Source organism: Tamandua tetradactyla, chromosome 20 (genome assembly GCF_023851605.1).
Source record: "Tamandua tetradactyla isolate mTamTet1 chromosome 20, mTamTet1.pri, whole genome shotgun sequence".
Taxonomy (NCBI): Eukaryota; Metazoa; Chordata; class Mammalia; order Pilosa; family Myrmecophagidae; genus Tamandua; species Tamandua tetradactyla.
In genome coordinates, this window is record NC_135346.1 from 23,046,012 (window position 1) to 23,062,138 (window position 16,127).

The following is a 16,127-nucleotide window of genomic DNA, read 5'->3' on the forward strand; positions in this document are numbered from 1 at the left end:
GTCATTGCTGCCATGCTGACACAGTAATTGAGGAAAAATTCCATTGGAGTTGGGGGATGAAGTGGCCCCTGCAGTGGTTTGGGTCCTTGTAGCCTTTAAAGTTTAAAATGAGCCTTTTTTTCCCTGACTGGAGTGGTCCAGGATAGCTATTCAGTGATGCTGGATGAGGGCACCTTTGCAGAGTTCTTTAACCTTTGAGCCCCAGGTCTGCTGGAAACTGTCGATTTCTTGGCTCTGCTTCCATGAGTACTAAGCAGAAGAGATGTCAAAAGCCTGACTTCATCTTGGCTCCTGTTTTTGTTGGAGGGTAGTTGCTAAGGGACAGAGCCCTCTGGCTGGAGGAAAGGAGATGGCCAATCAAAGAGGGTGGAGGCAAGTAAAGTAGAGTAGTACGTTAGTCCTGTTGAAGGATGACTTCTAGGAACAAAAATCCATAGTTTCCTTTCCAGAAAGAGAGCCTGTTGCAAAATTTCCCATGATCATTGTTTCTGCCTCTCCCCACCTCTCTTGTGACCTCTGCTCTTCATTTTGAGGTTCATGCACTTTTGCTGGTTTGGTTAGAGCCGTGCACACCTCGAGGTCTGGTGATCATTATTAGAGTGAGGTGACCTGATACGTCAGTGTATTTTTCCTTGCAGAAAATTATATAGCTCTTCAAGGGGGAAAGTGCCTTTAAATGGGAACATTTGGTTCAAATTATTTTGATTTGTGTTAATGGGTTGATTCCAAAGTCATGACTTGCTTTGGGAAATCTAATGGAGAACATTTGCAGGGTGTTATGTGTTTTTTTTTTTTTTTCAACTGATATTTCCCCTGCATTCTGCTGTGGTCACCTTTACTTGTTCTTTAGATACTCCATTAGCATTTTAAGAATTTTGTTGTCTCCTGAGAAGGCATCTTTTCTTGAAAGTGTTCTTCAAGAGAGAAGAGTGCAGAGTATTCTAGGTATGCCAGTGTGTAAGACAGGATATTTGTGGTCATATCCTCCCTTCCTTTCAACTGTTAATATCCTCACCTCAAACGTACTTGGATTGTGTCATTTATGCCCCGGTCACGTGTTTTTATAAGTACAGTTGACCCTCGGGTTAGTGCAGCTTATTTGGGTTCAGTGCCTGGCACAAGAAATTTTTTGAATTAATATAGAGTAGAATAAGTTAGTCCCTGTGTTTCTGGGAGGACTAGGAAAAAAAAGATGCCTAGAGGTCCCTTGAGTAAACCCAATATTTGATCTACAAAAAGCATGGGATTTAGAAATCTGCTCTGTCACCTGCCATCCCTGTGATTGTAGACAGTCTACTTAAACTTCCCAACCCAGTTTCTTATCTGTAAAATGGGAGGTGCCAGTTCCTTCAGAATTTCTTGGTGAGGACAAGGTGAAATAACATATGTAAAGGGGTTGGCACATAGAGTAATGATTTACTAAATTTTACTAAATATAACAGTTGCTGTTGCTTTTTCTTTGTGTGGAGAGTACATAGATTGTACTAGAAATAATGTGTTTTGGCTTTGAAGATTGGGAGAAACTCATGAAAATTATCCTCCTTAGAGAATCACACTGCATAGAAGGGTTTCTTGTAGGGATGAAAGGGCTGTGAGCCAAAGACTCTCCCAAACTTTGGTTTCCCCCACAATTCTGGTCTACCAAATCCCTGCCTTTTCCATTTGGCTCCAAGGTAGCCCTATTCCACCTTTAATACATTCTTATACTTATTTCCATGGTTTCTTTCTGTATCTGGAGAAGCTCTCCATGAATATGCCCTACCTCCTGAAATTATTCTTGAGCCTTCCAGGACTTATTGGAAGTCAGATAGTTGGCTATGTGACCCAGGCGTGCTCCCAAGTCTTGTTGGCTGCTGCTGCTGCTGGCTTCCTGAGCATGCAGCTGGAGGGAAGCGTGTGAGTGCTCATGGGCGCCAAATTGAGGCCTCTCTCTCACTAGCATTTGAGTGGAATTCAGAGATGGAGGGCGATGGGCTCTTTGAAGCAATTCATGTGGGGTTCATTGATGGCACCACTGATCTGTAGGGCATACTGTTTCACTAGATTGTAATAATTGCAGTTACGCCTACCAAACAGTGAGTGCATACTATCAGACACACCAGACATAGCTAAGTGCTTTACACATTTTATCTCATTTAATCTCAGTAATATCCTTATGGGGAAGCACTATTTAGAATCCCCATTTTGCCGTTGAGGAAATTGAGGCTTATGATAGTGATGTAACAGGCCCAGCTTTTTGTACTTCCTTATGACTTTTTTCTTTTTTTTTTTTTCTGATGGCTAGAAAACATCTCAGCGTTGGTCATGTGAAACATGAGGCAGGATGAGTATAGTAGAAAGAGTATTGAATTGTAAGTCTCCTTTCTCCCACCCTCCTTCCCTCTTCTTCTCTCTCCCTCCTTTCCTTCCTTTATTTCTTCCTTCCATTTATAAGATCCAGGGGCTCGGACTGGAGAGGATAGCTTTACAATGTGGTGATTAGGAACACGAGTTTTAGCATCAGACAAAGTCTTTGGCTCTGCCATTTGCTGGTCTTGGGACCTGGGAAGTGGTGTGCTTCTCTGAGCTCAGTTTCCTCATCTGGGGATGATAACTGTCTCCTTCCACTGCTTGGTGAGTAAGTAAGATAGTATGTGGTAAAGCACCTGACAGGGGCAGTTGCATGTGAGCTAGAAGATGAGAGCTTGTTTTATATTATTTCTTTCTTAAACATTCTTATTTCCCCTGAATCAGTCAGTGAGTTTAAAACCTTTTATTTGAGGGGAATGTTGACACTGTTGAGAACCTGATGAAAGTTATGGGCTCTCTCTCCAAAAAATGTACACCCCAAATTCCTTTTTCAGTTTTGGAGGGCTCTGTATCTTCTAATGGCTCCAGGATAAAAGTTGGATGTCACCTCCTCTCCACAGGGACTGGTCATTCCCTAACTTCCCTCTGATCCCTGTTAGACCTCTCACTGAGGCTCAGGCATGTCGAGCTGGGCCCCTCACGAGGACTGGATGGACAGCGCTTCCATTTCCTTCCTTGCTCCTTTCGCCAACGAGCTGCCTCCTGATTTCTTGGCCCTGGTGTTGCTGCACAGAACAGACACGAGGAGTGTTCTTCAGGAGCTGCCGCTCTCCAGAGAGACTGCCAGCAGAGTAGGGGAAATCGGTCTTTCTCGTCCTTGACTGGGTTATTTCTGGGAAGGAGAGAGATGAGAGTGGAGGGAATGTCAAAGACTCTGGAATTTCAAGAATAACAAAGCTGCCCTTTGTTAATCACCTACTGTGGGCCTGGAATTGTACCAGGTGCTCTGCGTTCATTATTTCTAGTCTTCATAAGAACTCCATGTAGGGTGGGCAATGGTGGCTCAGTGGCAGAGTTCTCACCTGTCATGCCAGAGACCCGGGTTCGATTCCCGGTGCCTGCCCATGCAAAAAAAAAAAAAAAAAAAAAAAAGAACTCCATGTAGTGGGGTCACTTCACAGGTGAGGAAACTGAGGCCCTGAGAGGTTAAATAAGAATAGTAAGTGGCAGAGGGTGGGAGTCAGGTCGAGTCTCTCTCATTCAAATTGCTGTGTTCTTCTGAGCCATGCTTTTTCCCAGAAGAGAACCAGGCCTCATTCCAACGAAGGGTTACTTCATGCCCTTTGCTGTTGGTAAAGGAAATGCTTTTCCTCTTGGTGGCCAGACCTCTGCAGATATACTCTTTGTTATGTACTGTGGAAGGCCTTCTCAGTGCTGAACTGCAGATGTGTATTTTTAGAAAGGAAGAGACGTTTTTGTTTTTGTACAGACAGTTTCTGAATACTGAAACAAGCTAAAGCAACCAAGCATCAGCCCTAATTGATGTCTGCATGCCCTTTCTTTTGGAGTGGCTGATAACTTGCCAGGATGGCAACAGGGGCAAATCTGGCCTTCTGGTCTCTTTTCCTGATAGACTAAGCTTGAGTCCCCGAAGGGATCTGCTTCTGTTTTCCCCTAAGTCTGGATCTGCTACCAGCACAGCTCCTGGTGTCATTAACCAGGCTGGGCCCTTATCTTTCATTTTTCTGTTTGCATTCCCTCCTTTTTGACTCTCTATCCACATCTCTATCCACTTACATACACACCTTTCTTCTTTCTAAGACCAACTGCTTGATAAATTCTTGTTGGTATTGTCAAAGAGGGACATTTTGTGGGCCACACTGGCTACCTCAGGTATCCACATATAAAAACCATGCGTTGGTTGCTTGGAATCCATAGGGCCAAGTGGCTGCCCGTGGAAAGGGCAATGCAGTACAACATTTATGTGTCTGTGGTCCTTCATGGCAGCTCTGCATCCCTGTTGCCTGGCCCACAGCTGTAAGCTAACACACATTGAGTGCTTATAATTTGCCAGACACTGGCAAAGTTTATTATCTGCTGAATCCTCTCCATAGTAACACTGTGAGAGTGGTTCTGGCATTACCTGGATTATAGAGATGAGATGACCTTGGCTTGAATGGGTCTGTAACCTGCTCAAGGAAGTCACAGTGCTGAAGAAGTGCCTGAGCTCAGGTGGAGCTGAGGTACATGAGTGAAGAGAAGGTGTGTCACCAGAGTACAGGATGGAGGGTGAGTGTGCCTGTTCTAGCTCTCAGGAAAGTATCCTTTGATGTGGCACAGGTGAGCCAGAATTTTAGGTCCTCTTGAAGATAAATCTCTTTCATCTTTTCTACTGTGTTGCAGGGAACATCTCATGCCAGTCATTCACTGGCAAAGAGGATTTGGATGGGCTTTTCCTTCAGTGGGATTTTGTCTTAATGAAGGTTGCAGAACTGGGCCTGCGGCTTCTAGGATGTGCTGTGTCACTCCTGCTCACACCTCTACTCTTTTATACCGTGGAATGAAGAATACATTGGAGAGACATTTAGGAGAAGAGAGGCATATATTTTGTGTTTTACCATGAGAATCTATATATAGTTGTTGAGGAACCATGTGTTAGATACTTCCTTAGCTTATTTTGGTAGTTTATCAGATCTCCTTCATTCTCTGTTCTCATTTTCTTCACTCATTCATCTGTTGATTAGTATGTTTAAAGTATACACACACTCAAATAACTGTTCTTTAAAGGAGATTGCCATGGAGACAGTAAGACCCAGGACCAGCCAATGTGCTAAGGATTTATCACGTATTAATTATCTCATAACAACCCTGTGAGGTAGGAAGGAAATGGAAGAAAGAGGGCAGCCGAGTGGCGTGATCAAGAGAGGGCCCTGGTGTAAGGCTGCCAGAGTGATATATAATAAGTAACAGAGTGGAGACCGTGGGCCTTGGGACAAATTATTCAGCCTCTCTGCCCTTCTGTATTTTCATCTGTGACATGGAGGTAACAGTGCCTCCCTCAAAGGAATTTGATGATTAAGTAAGACAATGTTCGTAAATTTCACAGCACTTTCCTGGCACATAGAAAGACCTCAATAAAAGGTGGCTATTTTTTATTTTATTATTGTTGGGTTTTATTAGCTGCTTGCTTTAAAGATAGAAAAACTGAGACTTGGAGAGGCCTTCCCTAGCCTGTCACACAACTAATGCAGTAAAGTATGATATATTAAGTGCAACATTGGATGGGTACAAATGGAGTGCCATGAATAGGTTTAGGGGAGGGAAGTGACACTTTTTTGTATGTGAGTAAAGGGAGATGCTGCAGGTAGGCTGACATGGGATTGGGGAGGACAGGGAGATGGCATTTGAAATATTAACCCATCTGGACAAGTAAAGATGGGGAAGCAAATGTTGTTAGAGGGAACAGCAAGGATAAATGCTCAGTGATGAGAGTTGGGTTGTGTATGAGCTCAGGAACTTTCTGATTCAGAGCAGAAGCTGGGCTGTGTAAGCCCGATGAGGGTGGGGGCTGAGCTGGGCTTGTTCTGACCTAGATAGTGCCTGCCACCTGGGAGGGGCTCAATACATACTTGTTGAGTTGAATCAAATGGCCATGTCTGGGATGGTAAAGTTTTAGCTGGTGAAGGGGAGTGACTTGGGAGAAAGGAAGTTGACTTCTGCCCACAGTGAGACCAGGGATTGTTTTACCTCTCAGCCACCTGGTATTAAATAAACTAAGTTGCTAGATAATTGTTTTGGTTTTACCTAGATTGTGAATCAGATATTCCATGAGCTATTGGTTAGCGTTGCTAATGTTGTAATAGGAGATGGTAGGACTGGGTGGCCATCTCTCTCCCTAGGGTGAGTTAAATTAGAGACCATAGAAACTTGAACCAATGAAAAGGTTGTTTGAAGTCAATATTGTGTGTGGCCCTATGGTTTTCCCAATCCAGTTTTTCTCCTTGGCCCCACCAAATTTCCCCCCCGTTTTCTGTAATTACATTTGCACTGTAAGTGGTTTTCAAGCCTTGATTTATCAGCCAAGGGCAGGTGCTCCTTATTTCATGGAACATATGTGTTAGAGGAAAGTTGTGTGCAGCTCTAAGCTGTATAAGTGGTGTGGGTGCTGCCAAGGTGAGTAGCATGGGAAAACTTTATCTATAGTGGTTCTTTTGCAAGGTAAAGAATTGCTTTTATTTTGAGCATCTGTGCTTTCATATATGATTCTTTGCGTGGTTTTCATATGTTGGGTTTTCTTAGAGCAGGCTGTAAGACTGAAAGTTCCTTAAAATGGGAATTTGCTCCTTCACTGTATGTAGCCCAGGCGTAGCTTGTGTAAATTAACCAATGGACTTCTGCTTTTTGGGCCAGGCAGCTCTCTTTTCCCCTCTCCTGGGTTTCTTGCCCTTACTCATTAATGCCCGTCTGAAGGCAAACGTGGGTGTGTTATACATCCCAGGAGCAATTAGTTATTTTTGTACCAAATGGGTTTTAAACTGGAGGTAATGATCCAGATCATCATTTACCAAAAGTTTCTACCATGCTGTTTATCGGTTCCATGGTTATTCCATCTCCAACTCCAACTTGATCTAAAAAAAAAGTTTTTATGACCATTCTCTCTGAGCCGCAAGCATCACTTTAAACGGGAAAGGGGATGGGTCTGAAGGTCAGCAGTTTTGAAAATAATTGTTTTGATTGAAACTGTCTGGAAGACAAAGATAATCTTCAGCTTAGCTAAAGTATTTCAGGGTGGTCGTTGTGAAGTAGGTGTAGACTCTTGTTTCCTGACCTCTTGGGTGAGGCAGGTTCCCATTACATAGCAGTGCTGTAACCGCAGGCTCACCTTTTGTCTCTCTCCTCCCAAAGCACTCATATTGGTACTCATTGAACATGGTTTCTCGAAAAGGTGAATGGTGCTTGGGAAGTTGTGTTTGTTTTCAAATAGTAGCTGCTGAGTGGTTTTTGGATTTGATCTGCCATTTTGTTGAAGAGGGGGAAAAAAAAGAGGCCTGACACTGTTAATCAGAAGACAGAGTAGCCACTCTCCTTTCCAGGGCTAACCTACTAGCATGAAGTCTGATGCACGCTACAACCTGGATCAACCTTGAAAACCTGCTATGTGAAAGAAGCCAGTCACAAAGACCACATACCATATAATTCCATTCATATCAAAGTCCAGAACAGGGAACTGTAGATAGACAGAAAGTAGATCAGTGGTTGCTTAAGACTGGGTGACACAGTGGGGAGCTAGGGCTTTTAGGGCCGGCCCTCTTGATCACAGTCTTCTGTGCTTCTGGAATCTTGCTCCACTACTAATTTAGTGCTTGTGCTCCTTGACGTCCTGTTGACACCCCCCCCAACAGTGTATCATTACAGTCTCCTCCCTTTCCAGTGGCAAACCTTTGTCTACAAACATGCTAAAGTCTTTACTATCTTTAAAAAAGGAAATCAAACAAAGCTAAACCCAGCAAAACTTCCCCATTGTTGTGTAGCATGCTGTGCTTCTTTTACAGCTAGACTACTTGCAGGAATATTTCATATTCACGGCCTCTACTGACTTCCCACCAAAAGCCCTGAAGATTGGCTTTCTGTCCCCCCCCCCCCCCAATTCTCTTCACAACCTGCTGTGTCAAAGATCTGTAAGAACCACCCACTTAATTAAACCCATGATTTTTCTCAGTACTCCTTTCTCTTGAATTGCTCTCTTCCTTTGGCTTCACTCACAGGTACTCTCCAGGTATTCCCCGCCCCTTCTGGTGCTCCCTTCCTTCCTTAACCTTCTTTGTTCTGCGGACCTTCTCTATGTTCCCTCTTTACCCCTTTTGTTGTTACATGATGTGTCCTAGGAACACAGACTCAAACCACAACAGAAATTTTCAGCAAATGAATGCTTTATTATTTGCACAGCATAAAAGGGTCCAAAAAGGTAGGGGAAGAAATTCCATCATGGCCAGTCTTCTGGCATGTCCAAAGCTGCTCAAGTTGAGATAGGTAGATGGTGGCTTTGCATGCCCCACTTCGCGTCAGAGAGTAGAGAATGATCTTCGGTGTGGTTTGAGTGTAGTATTTATCCATCCTGGAAGTAGGGGACCCTGCCACTGAGAATTCCTGTCTTGATTAGCCTCTGGGTCTGCTTGTTCCCAGGTACCAGGATGATGATCTGGTTGGGCGTTTTCATTAGACTTCGTGTCTCTCCCAGATTGTGGAATGGAAACAGACTGAAACATAGACACAATAGAGGAGGAGGCCCTGGATAGGAGAGGGCTGGGAGATGGCCACTGATCCTGGGTCTGTGACTTCCCCAGAGTCCTCTCCTCCCCCCAGACCAGAGAGTCTCTCTCATTGCTCCTCTTTCCAGTCCATGGCTTCTGCTATCCCCCATGTAGGCATGATTCTCAGATTTCTCTCCAGCAGTCCCAGTCCCTCTCTAGTTCTTCTAATTCCTGATGTCCTCTGGCATCTTCAATCTGTATGTCTTGCTTAATGCATCTAATCTGACATGCCCTATCATCTTTCACAAGCCTGCTTCTCCTCCTGTGGTCCCTTTTCTGTGAAAGATCCTCTTGCCTTCTTATTCAGTCAGGCTAAATCTCTGAAGTCATATGTAATGATTTTCTTTCCCTATTCAATTAATTTCCAAACCCCATTAGTGCTACTGTATACATCTATCCCTTTCTCACACCTGCCACTGCTGTTTCAGACTTTTACCACCTGTAACCTGGACTTGAATCTTTACTCCCCCTTGTCCAGCCTATACACAGTGGGGACTATGGCTCTGCTTTGTCCCTTTCCTAAAGCCCTTCCTTGTTGTTTTCCCCAGGCCTCAGAGGCAGCAGCCTGCCTCTCCAGCCCCATCTGGGACATCTCCCCTTCTTCTGGCACGCCTGCTTCCTGTTTGTTCTGCCCAGTGCCCTACCTTTGTGCTTTTATTTAAGTTGTCCCTTCTTCCTGTAAGGCTCATTCTCTCCTCTCTTCTGAGTCAAGCCATCAGAGACAGCCCAGATGCTCCTTGCTTTTGAGGAACATCATCCTTCTGATTGAGGGTGGTTTCGCCTCAGCTGAATTCTCATTGCAGGTTACCTGTCTCTTGTATTTACTCTACTTTTTTTCTTGAAACCATGCTTTTATTTATATATGTATTTTAAACTGTCTTTGGAAGCATTTATAGTACTAAAGAGTGCAGCTTGGGGAATCAGACCTGTATTTGAATACCAATACTTGAACTTACTATGTATATGACTGTGGAAAATTTTCTTAATATCTCTAAGCCCAGTTTCTGTATAAAATGGGCATGATGATGTTTACCTGATTGGGTTGTTGGTAGGATTAAAGGAAATAATATAAATAAATGTCAGACACACAGTAGGTCTTCTTTTGATGCCTTTCCTACTCTCCTTTCCTCTTGTTAGACCGCTAATTTCCTGTGGCTGTGTGTTTTTTGGTTTTTGTATTTGACGTAGCACTTTGGCTCATATATAGCAAATAATGAATAGCTACTAGTTGGATGTTGAATGGGTTCAAAAGAACTTAAAGAGTACATGTTAAAGCTAATGTTTCTCCTACTAAATGTCTAACATTAGAGCCATGGGTAGATTCAATGCACAATGAAAACCAGGCCACAAGAAGACGTCCTCAGACCTTTGGGGTGTGAATAGTTTAAGTGATAGATGAATCAGGATAGAGTCAATGATGAAATAATATAATTGTTTCACAGATGGATGGATTTTGTGTTTTCACATAAAAATTAGACGACCCCATCAGATACATTTTTTTTAAATTTTTTTTATTTTTTATTAACAGAAAGAAAAAAAGAAAAAAAAATAAAAATAAAAAAAGAAATTAACACAACATTTAGAAATCATACCGTTCTACATATGCACTCAGTAATTCTTAACATCATCACATAGATGCATGATCATTGTTTCTTAGTACATTTGCATCGGTTTAGAGGAACTAGCAACACAACAGAAAAAGATATAAAATGTTAATATAGAGAAAAGAAATAAAAGTAGTAATGATAGTAAAAAACAACAACAAAAAAACCCTATAGCTCAGATGCAGCTTCATTCAGTGTTTTAACATGATTACTTTACAATTAGGTATTATTGTGCTGTCCATTTTTGAGTTTTTGTATCTAGTCCTGTTGCACAGTCTGTATCCCTTCCGCTCCAATTACCCATTATCTTACCCTGTTTCTAACTCCTGCTGGACTCTGTTACCAATGACATATTCCCAGTTTATTCTCGAATGTCGGTTCACATCAGTGGGACCATACAGTATTTGTCCTTTAGTTTTTGGCTGGACTCACTCAGCATAATATTCTCTAGGTCCATCCATGTTATTACATGCTTCATAAGTTTATCTTGTCTTAAAGCTGCATAATATTCCATCGTACGTATATACCACAGTTTATTTAGCCATTCTTCTGTTGATGGACATTTTGGCTGTTTCCATCTCTTTGCAATTGTAAATAACGCTGCTATAAATATTGGTGTGCAAATGTCCGTTTGTGTCTTTGCCCTTAAGTCCTTTGAGTAGATACCTAGCAATGGTATTGCTGGGTCGTATGGCAATTCTATATTCAGCTTTTTGAGGAACCACCAAACTGCCTTCCACAGTGGTTGCACCATTTGACATTCCCAACAACAGTGGATAAGTGTGCCTCTTTCTCCGCATCCTCTCCAGCACTTGTCATTTTCTGTTTTGTTGATAATGGCCATTCTGGTGGGTGTGAGATGATATCTCATTGTGGTTTTGATTTGCATTTCTCTAATGGCCAGGGACATTGAGCATTTCTTCATGTGCCTCTTGGCCATCCGTATTTCCTCTTCTGAGAGGTGTCTGTTCAAGTCTTTTTCCCATTTTGTAATTGGGTTGGCTGTCTTTTTGTTGTTGAGTTGAACAATCTCTTTATATATTCTGGATACTAGACCTTTATCTTATATGTCATTTCCAAATATTATCTCCCATTGTGTAGGCTGTCTTTCTACTTTCTTGATGAAGTTCTTTGATGCACAAAAGTGTTTAATTTTGAGGAGCTCCCATTTATTTCTTTCTTTCTTCAGTGCTCTTGCTTTAGGTTTAAGGTCCATAAAACCACCTCCAGTTGTAAGATTCATAAGATATCTCCCTACATTTTCCTCTAGCTGTTTTATGGTCTTAGACCTAATGTTTAGATCTTTGATCCATTTTGAATTAACTTTTGTATAAGGTGTGAGATGCGGGTCTTCTTTCATTCTTTTACATATGGATATCCAGTTCTCTAGGCACCATTTATTGAAGGGTCTGTTCTGTCCCAGGTGAGTTGGCTTGACTGCCTTATCAAAGATCAAATGTCCATAGATGAGAGGGTCTATATCTGAGCACTCTATTCGATTCCATTGGTCGATATATCTATCTTTATGCCAATACCATGCTGTTTTGACCACTGTGGCTTCATAATATGCCTTAAAGTCCGGCATCGCGAGACCTCCAGCTTTGTTTTTTTTCCTCAAGATGTTTTTAGCAATTTGGGGCACCCTGCCCTTCCAGATAAATTTGGTTATTGGTTTTTCTAATTCTGAAAAATAAGTTGTTGGGATTTTGATTGGTATTGCATTGAATCTGTAGATCAGTTTAGGTAGGATTGACATCTTAACTATATTTAGTCTTCCAATCCATGAACACGGTATGCCTTTCCATCTATTTAGGTCTTCTGTGATTTCTTTTAGCAGTTTTTTGTAGTTTTCTTTATATAGGTTTTTTGTCTCTTTGGTTAAATTTATTTCTAGGTATTTTATTCTTTTAGTTGCGATTGTAAATGGGATTCGTTTCTTGATTTTCCCCTCAGCTTGTTCATTACTAGTGTATAGAAAAGCTACAGATTTTTGAATGTTGATCTTGTAACCTGCTACTTTGCTGTACTCATTTATTAGCTCTAGTAGTTTTGTTGTGGATTTTTCCGGATTTTCGACGTATAGTATCATATCGTCTGCAAACAGTGATAGTTTTACTTCTTCCTCTCCAATTTTGATGCCTTGTATTTCTTTTTCTTGTCTAATTGCTTTGGCTAGAACTTCTAACACAGTGTTGAATAATAGTGGTGATAGTGGACATCCTTGTCTTGTTCCTGATCTTAGGGGGAAAGTTTTCAATTCTTCCCCATTGAGGATGATATTAGCTGTGGGTTTTTCATATATTCCCTCTATCATTTTAAGGAAGTTCCCTTGTATTCCTATCTTTTGAAGTGTTTTCAACAGGAAAGGATGTTGAATCTTGTCAAATGCCTTCTCTGCATCAATTGATATGATCATGTGATTTTTCTGCTTTGATTTGTTGATGTGGTGTATTACATTAATTGATTTTCTTATGTTGAACCATCCTTGCATACCTGGGATGAATCCTACTTGGTCATGATGTATAATTCTTTTAATGTGTTGTTGGATACGATTTGCTAGAATTTTATTGAGAATTTTTGCATCTATATTCATTAGAGAGATTGGTCTGTAGTTTTCTTTTTTTGTAATATCTTTGCCTGGTTTTGGTATGAGGGTGATGTTGGCTTCATAGAATGAATTAGGTGGTTTTCCCTCCACTTCGATTATTTTGAAGAGTTTGAGGAGAGTTGGTACTAATTCCTTCTGGAATATTTGATAGAATTCACATGTGAAGCCATCTGGTCCTGGACTTTTCTTTTTAGGAAGCTTTTGAATGACTAATTCAATCTCTTTACTTGTGATTGGTTTGTTGAGGTCATCTATTTCTTCTTGAGTCAAACTTGGTTGTTCATGTCTTTCCTGGAACCCGTCCATTTCATCTAAATTGTTGTATTTATTAGCGTAAAGTTGTTCATAGTATCCTGTTATTACCTCCTTTATTTCTGTGAGGTCAGTAGTTATGTCTCCTCTTCCATTTCTGATCTTATTAATTTGCATCCTCTCTCTTCTTCTTTTTGTCAGTCTTGCTAAGGGCCCCTCAATCTTATTGATTTTCTCATAGAACCAACTTCTGGTCTTATTGATTTTCTCTGTTGTTTTCATGTTTTCAATTTCATTTATTTCTGCTCTAATCTTTGTTATTTCTTTCCTTTTGCTTGCTTTGGGATTAGTTTGCTGTTCTTTCTCCAGTTCTTCCAAGTGGACAGTTAATTCCTGCATTTTTGCCTTTTCTTCTTTTCTGATAAAGGCATTTAGGGCAATAAATTTCCCTCTTAGCACTGCCTTTGCTGCGTCCCATAAGTTTTGATATGTTGTGTTTTCGTTTTCATTCGCCTCTAGGTATTTACTAATTTCTCTTGCAATTTCTTCTTTGACCCACTTGTTGTTTAAGAGTGTGTTGTTGAGCCTCCAAGTATTTGTGAATTTTCTGGCACTCCGCCTATTATTGATTTCCAACTTCATTCCTTTATGATCCGAGAAAGTGTTGTGTATGATTTCAGTCTTTTTAAATTTGTTAAGACTTGCTTTGTGACCCAGCATATGGTCTATCTTTGAGAATGATCCATGAGCACTTGAAAAAAAGGTGTATCCTGCTGTTGTGGGATGTAATGTCCTATAGATGTCTGTTAAGTCTAGCTCATTTATAGTAATATTCAGATTCTCTATTTCTTTATTGATCCTCTGTCTAGATGTTCTGTCCATTGATGAGAGTGGTGAATTGAAGTCTCCAACTATTATGGTATATGCGTCTATTTCCCTTTTCAGTGTTTGCAGTGTATTCCTCACGTATTTAGGGGCATTCTGGTTCGGTGCATAAATATTTACGATTGTTATGTCTTCTTGTTTAATTGTTCCTTTTATTAGTATATAGTGTCCTTCTTTGTCTCTTTTAACTGTTTTACATTTGAAGTCTAATTTGTTGGATATTAGTATAGCCACTCCTGCTCTTTTCTGGTTGTTATTTGCATGAAATATCTTTTCCCAACCTCTCACTTTCAACCTATATTTATCTTTGGGTCTAAGATGCGTTTCCTGTAGACAGCATATAGAAGGATCCTGTTTTTTAATCCAATCTGTCAGTCTGTGTCTTTTGATTGGGGAATTCAGTCCATTAACATTTAGAGTTATTACTGTTTGGATAATATTTTCCTCTACCATTTTGTCTTTTGTATTATATATATCATATCTGACTTTCCTTCTTTCTACACTCTTCTCCATATCTCTCTCTTCTGTCTTTTTGTATCTGACTCTAGTGCTCCCTTTAGTATTTCTTGCAGAGCTGGTCTCTTGGTCACAAATTCTCTCAGTGACTTTTTGTCTGAGAATGTTTTAATTTCTCCCTCATTTTTGAAGGACAATTTTGCTGGATATAGGAGTCTTGGTTGGCAGTTTTTCTCTTTTAGTAACTTAAATATATCATCCCACTTTCTTCTAGCTTCCATGGTTTCTGCTGAGAAATCTACACATAGTCTTATTGGGTTTCCCTTGTATGTGATGGATTGCTTCTCTCTCGCTGCTTTCAAGATCCTCTCTTTCTCTTTGACCTCTGACATTCTAACTAATAAGTGTCTTGGGGAATGCCTATTTGGGTCTAATCTCTTTGGGGTGCGCTGCACTTCTTGGATCTGTAATTTTAGGTCTTTCATAAGAGTTGGGAAATTTTCAGTGATAATTTCTTCCATTAGTTTTTCTCCTCCTTTTCCCTTCTCTTCTCCTTCTGGTACACCCACAACACGTATATTTGTGCGGTTCATATTGTCCTTGAGTTCCCTGATACCCTGTTTGAATTTTTCCATTCTTTTCCGGATAGTATCTGTTTCTTTTTGGAATTCAGATATTGTATCCTCCAAATCACTAATTATATCTTCTTTCTCTTTAAATCTATCATTGTAGGTATCCATTGTTTTTTTCATCTTTTCTACTTTATCCTTCACTTCCATAAGCTCTGTGATTTGTTTTTTCAGTTTTTCTATTTCTTCTTTATGTTCAGCCCATGTCTTCTTCATGTCCTCCCTCAATTTATCGATTTCGTTTTTGAAGAGGTTTTCCATTTCTGTTCGTATATTCAGCATTAGTTGTTTCAGCTCCTGTATCTCATTTGAACTATTGGTTTGTTCCTTTGACTGGGCCATATTTTCAATTTTCTGAGCATGATCCGTTATCTTCTGCTGGCGTCTGGGCATTTAGTCAGATTTCCCTGAGTGTTGGACCCCACAGGTTGTAAGATTTTTCTGTGAAATCTCTGGGTTCTGTTTTTCTTATCCTGCCCAGTTGGTGGCGCTCGTGGCACACGTTTGTCTACGGGATCCACCAGTAAAAGTTGCTGTGGGTCCTTTAACTCTGGAAAACTCTCGCCGTAGGGGAGGTTTGGCAGCCGAAGCGTCTTGGAAGAGTGCCAGCCGGCCCGGGGGTCCGAACGCGGGGAGGGTCGCCGGCCGCCGCAGCACGTGAGAGCGCCTGACCAAATTTCCTAGTCGGCCCGGGGCGCCAAGCGTGGCTGAAGGGCGCCAGCTGTCACAGCCCAGGAGAGTGCACTGTTCCCAGGCGGACCGAGGAGTCACGTGTTGGAAGGGACCCCTTGGTCACCGTTCTCCGCAGTCTGGGGATTTCTGACCCAACTCTTTTAGTTGGTCCGGGGGGCCTCGCGTGGTGGGGATGCCAGCCGCCGCGGCCCAAGGGTACCGCCTGCCCAATTCTGCCAGCTGGCCTGGGAAGGAGGAAGGGAGGGACTCCGGCCGCTTGCCGTCCCGCCCAGGAAAGCCCGCGTCCCTCGGTGTTCTCACTGGAGCTGGTTCTCCCAGACAGTCAGCCGTTCCAGGATGGGGTACGCTGTCCCTTTGATCTCCGTCGTGGCTCCGGGAGCTGCTCTGTATTGTCTCCACT

At 41.7% G+C, this 16,127-nt stretch overlaps 1 protein-coding gene across 5 annotated transcripts in view; it reads left to right on the forward strand.

Moving 5' to 3' along the window:
• ARHGAP26 (Rho GTPase activating protein 26) overlaps positions 1–16,127 on the forward strand; it is a 466,078-nt gene that overhangs the window by 71,509 nt on the left and 378,442 nt on the right. The gene's annotated exons all lie outside the window — the stretch shown is intronic.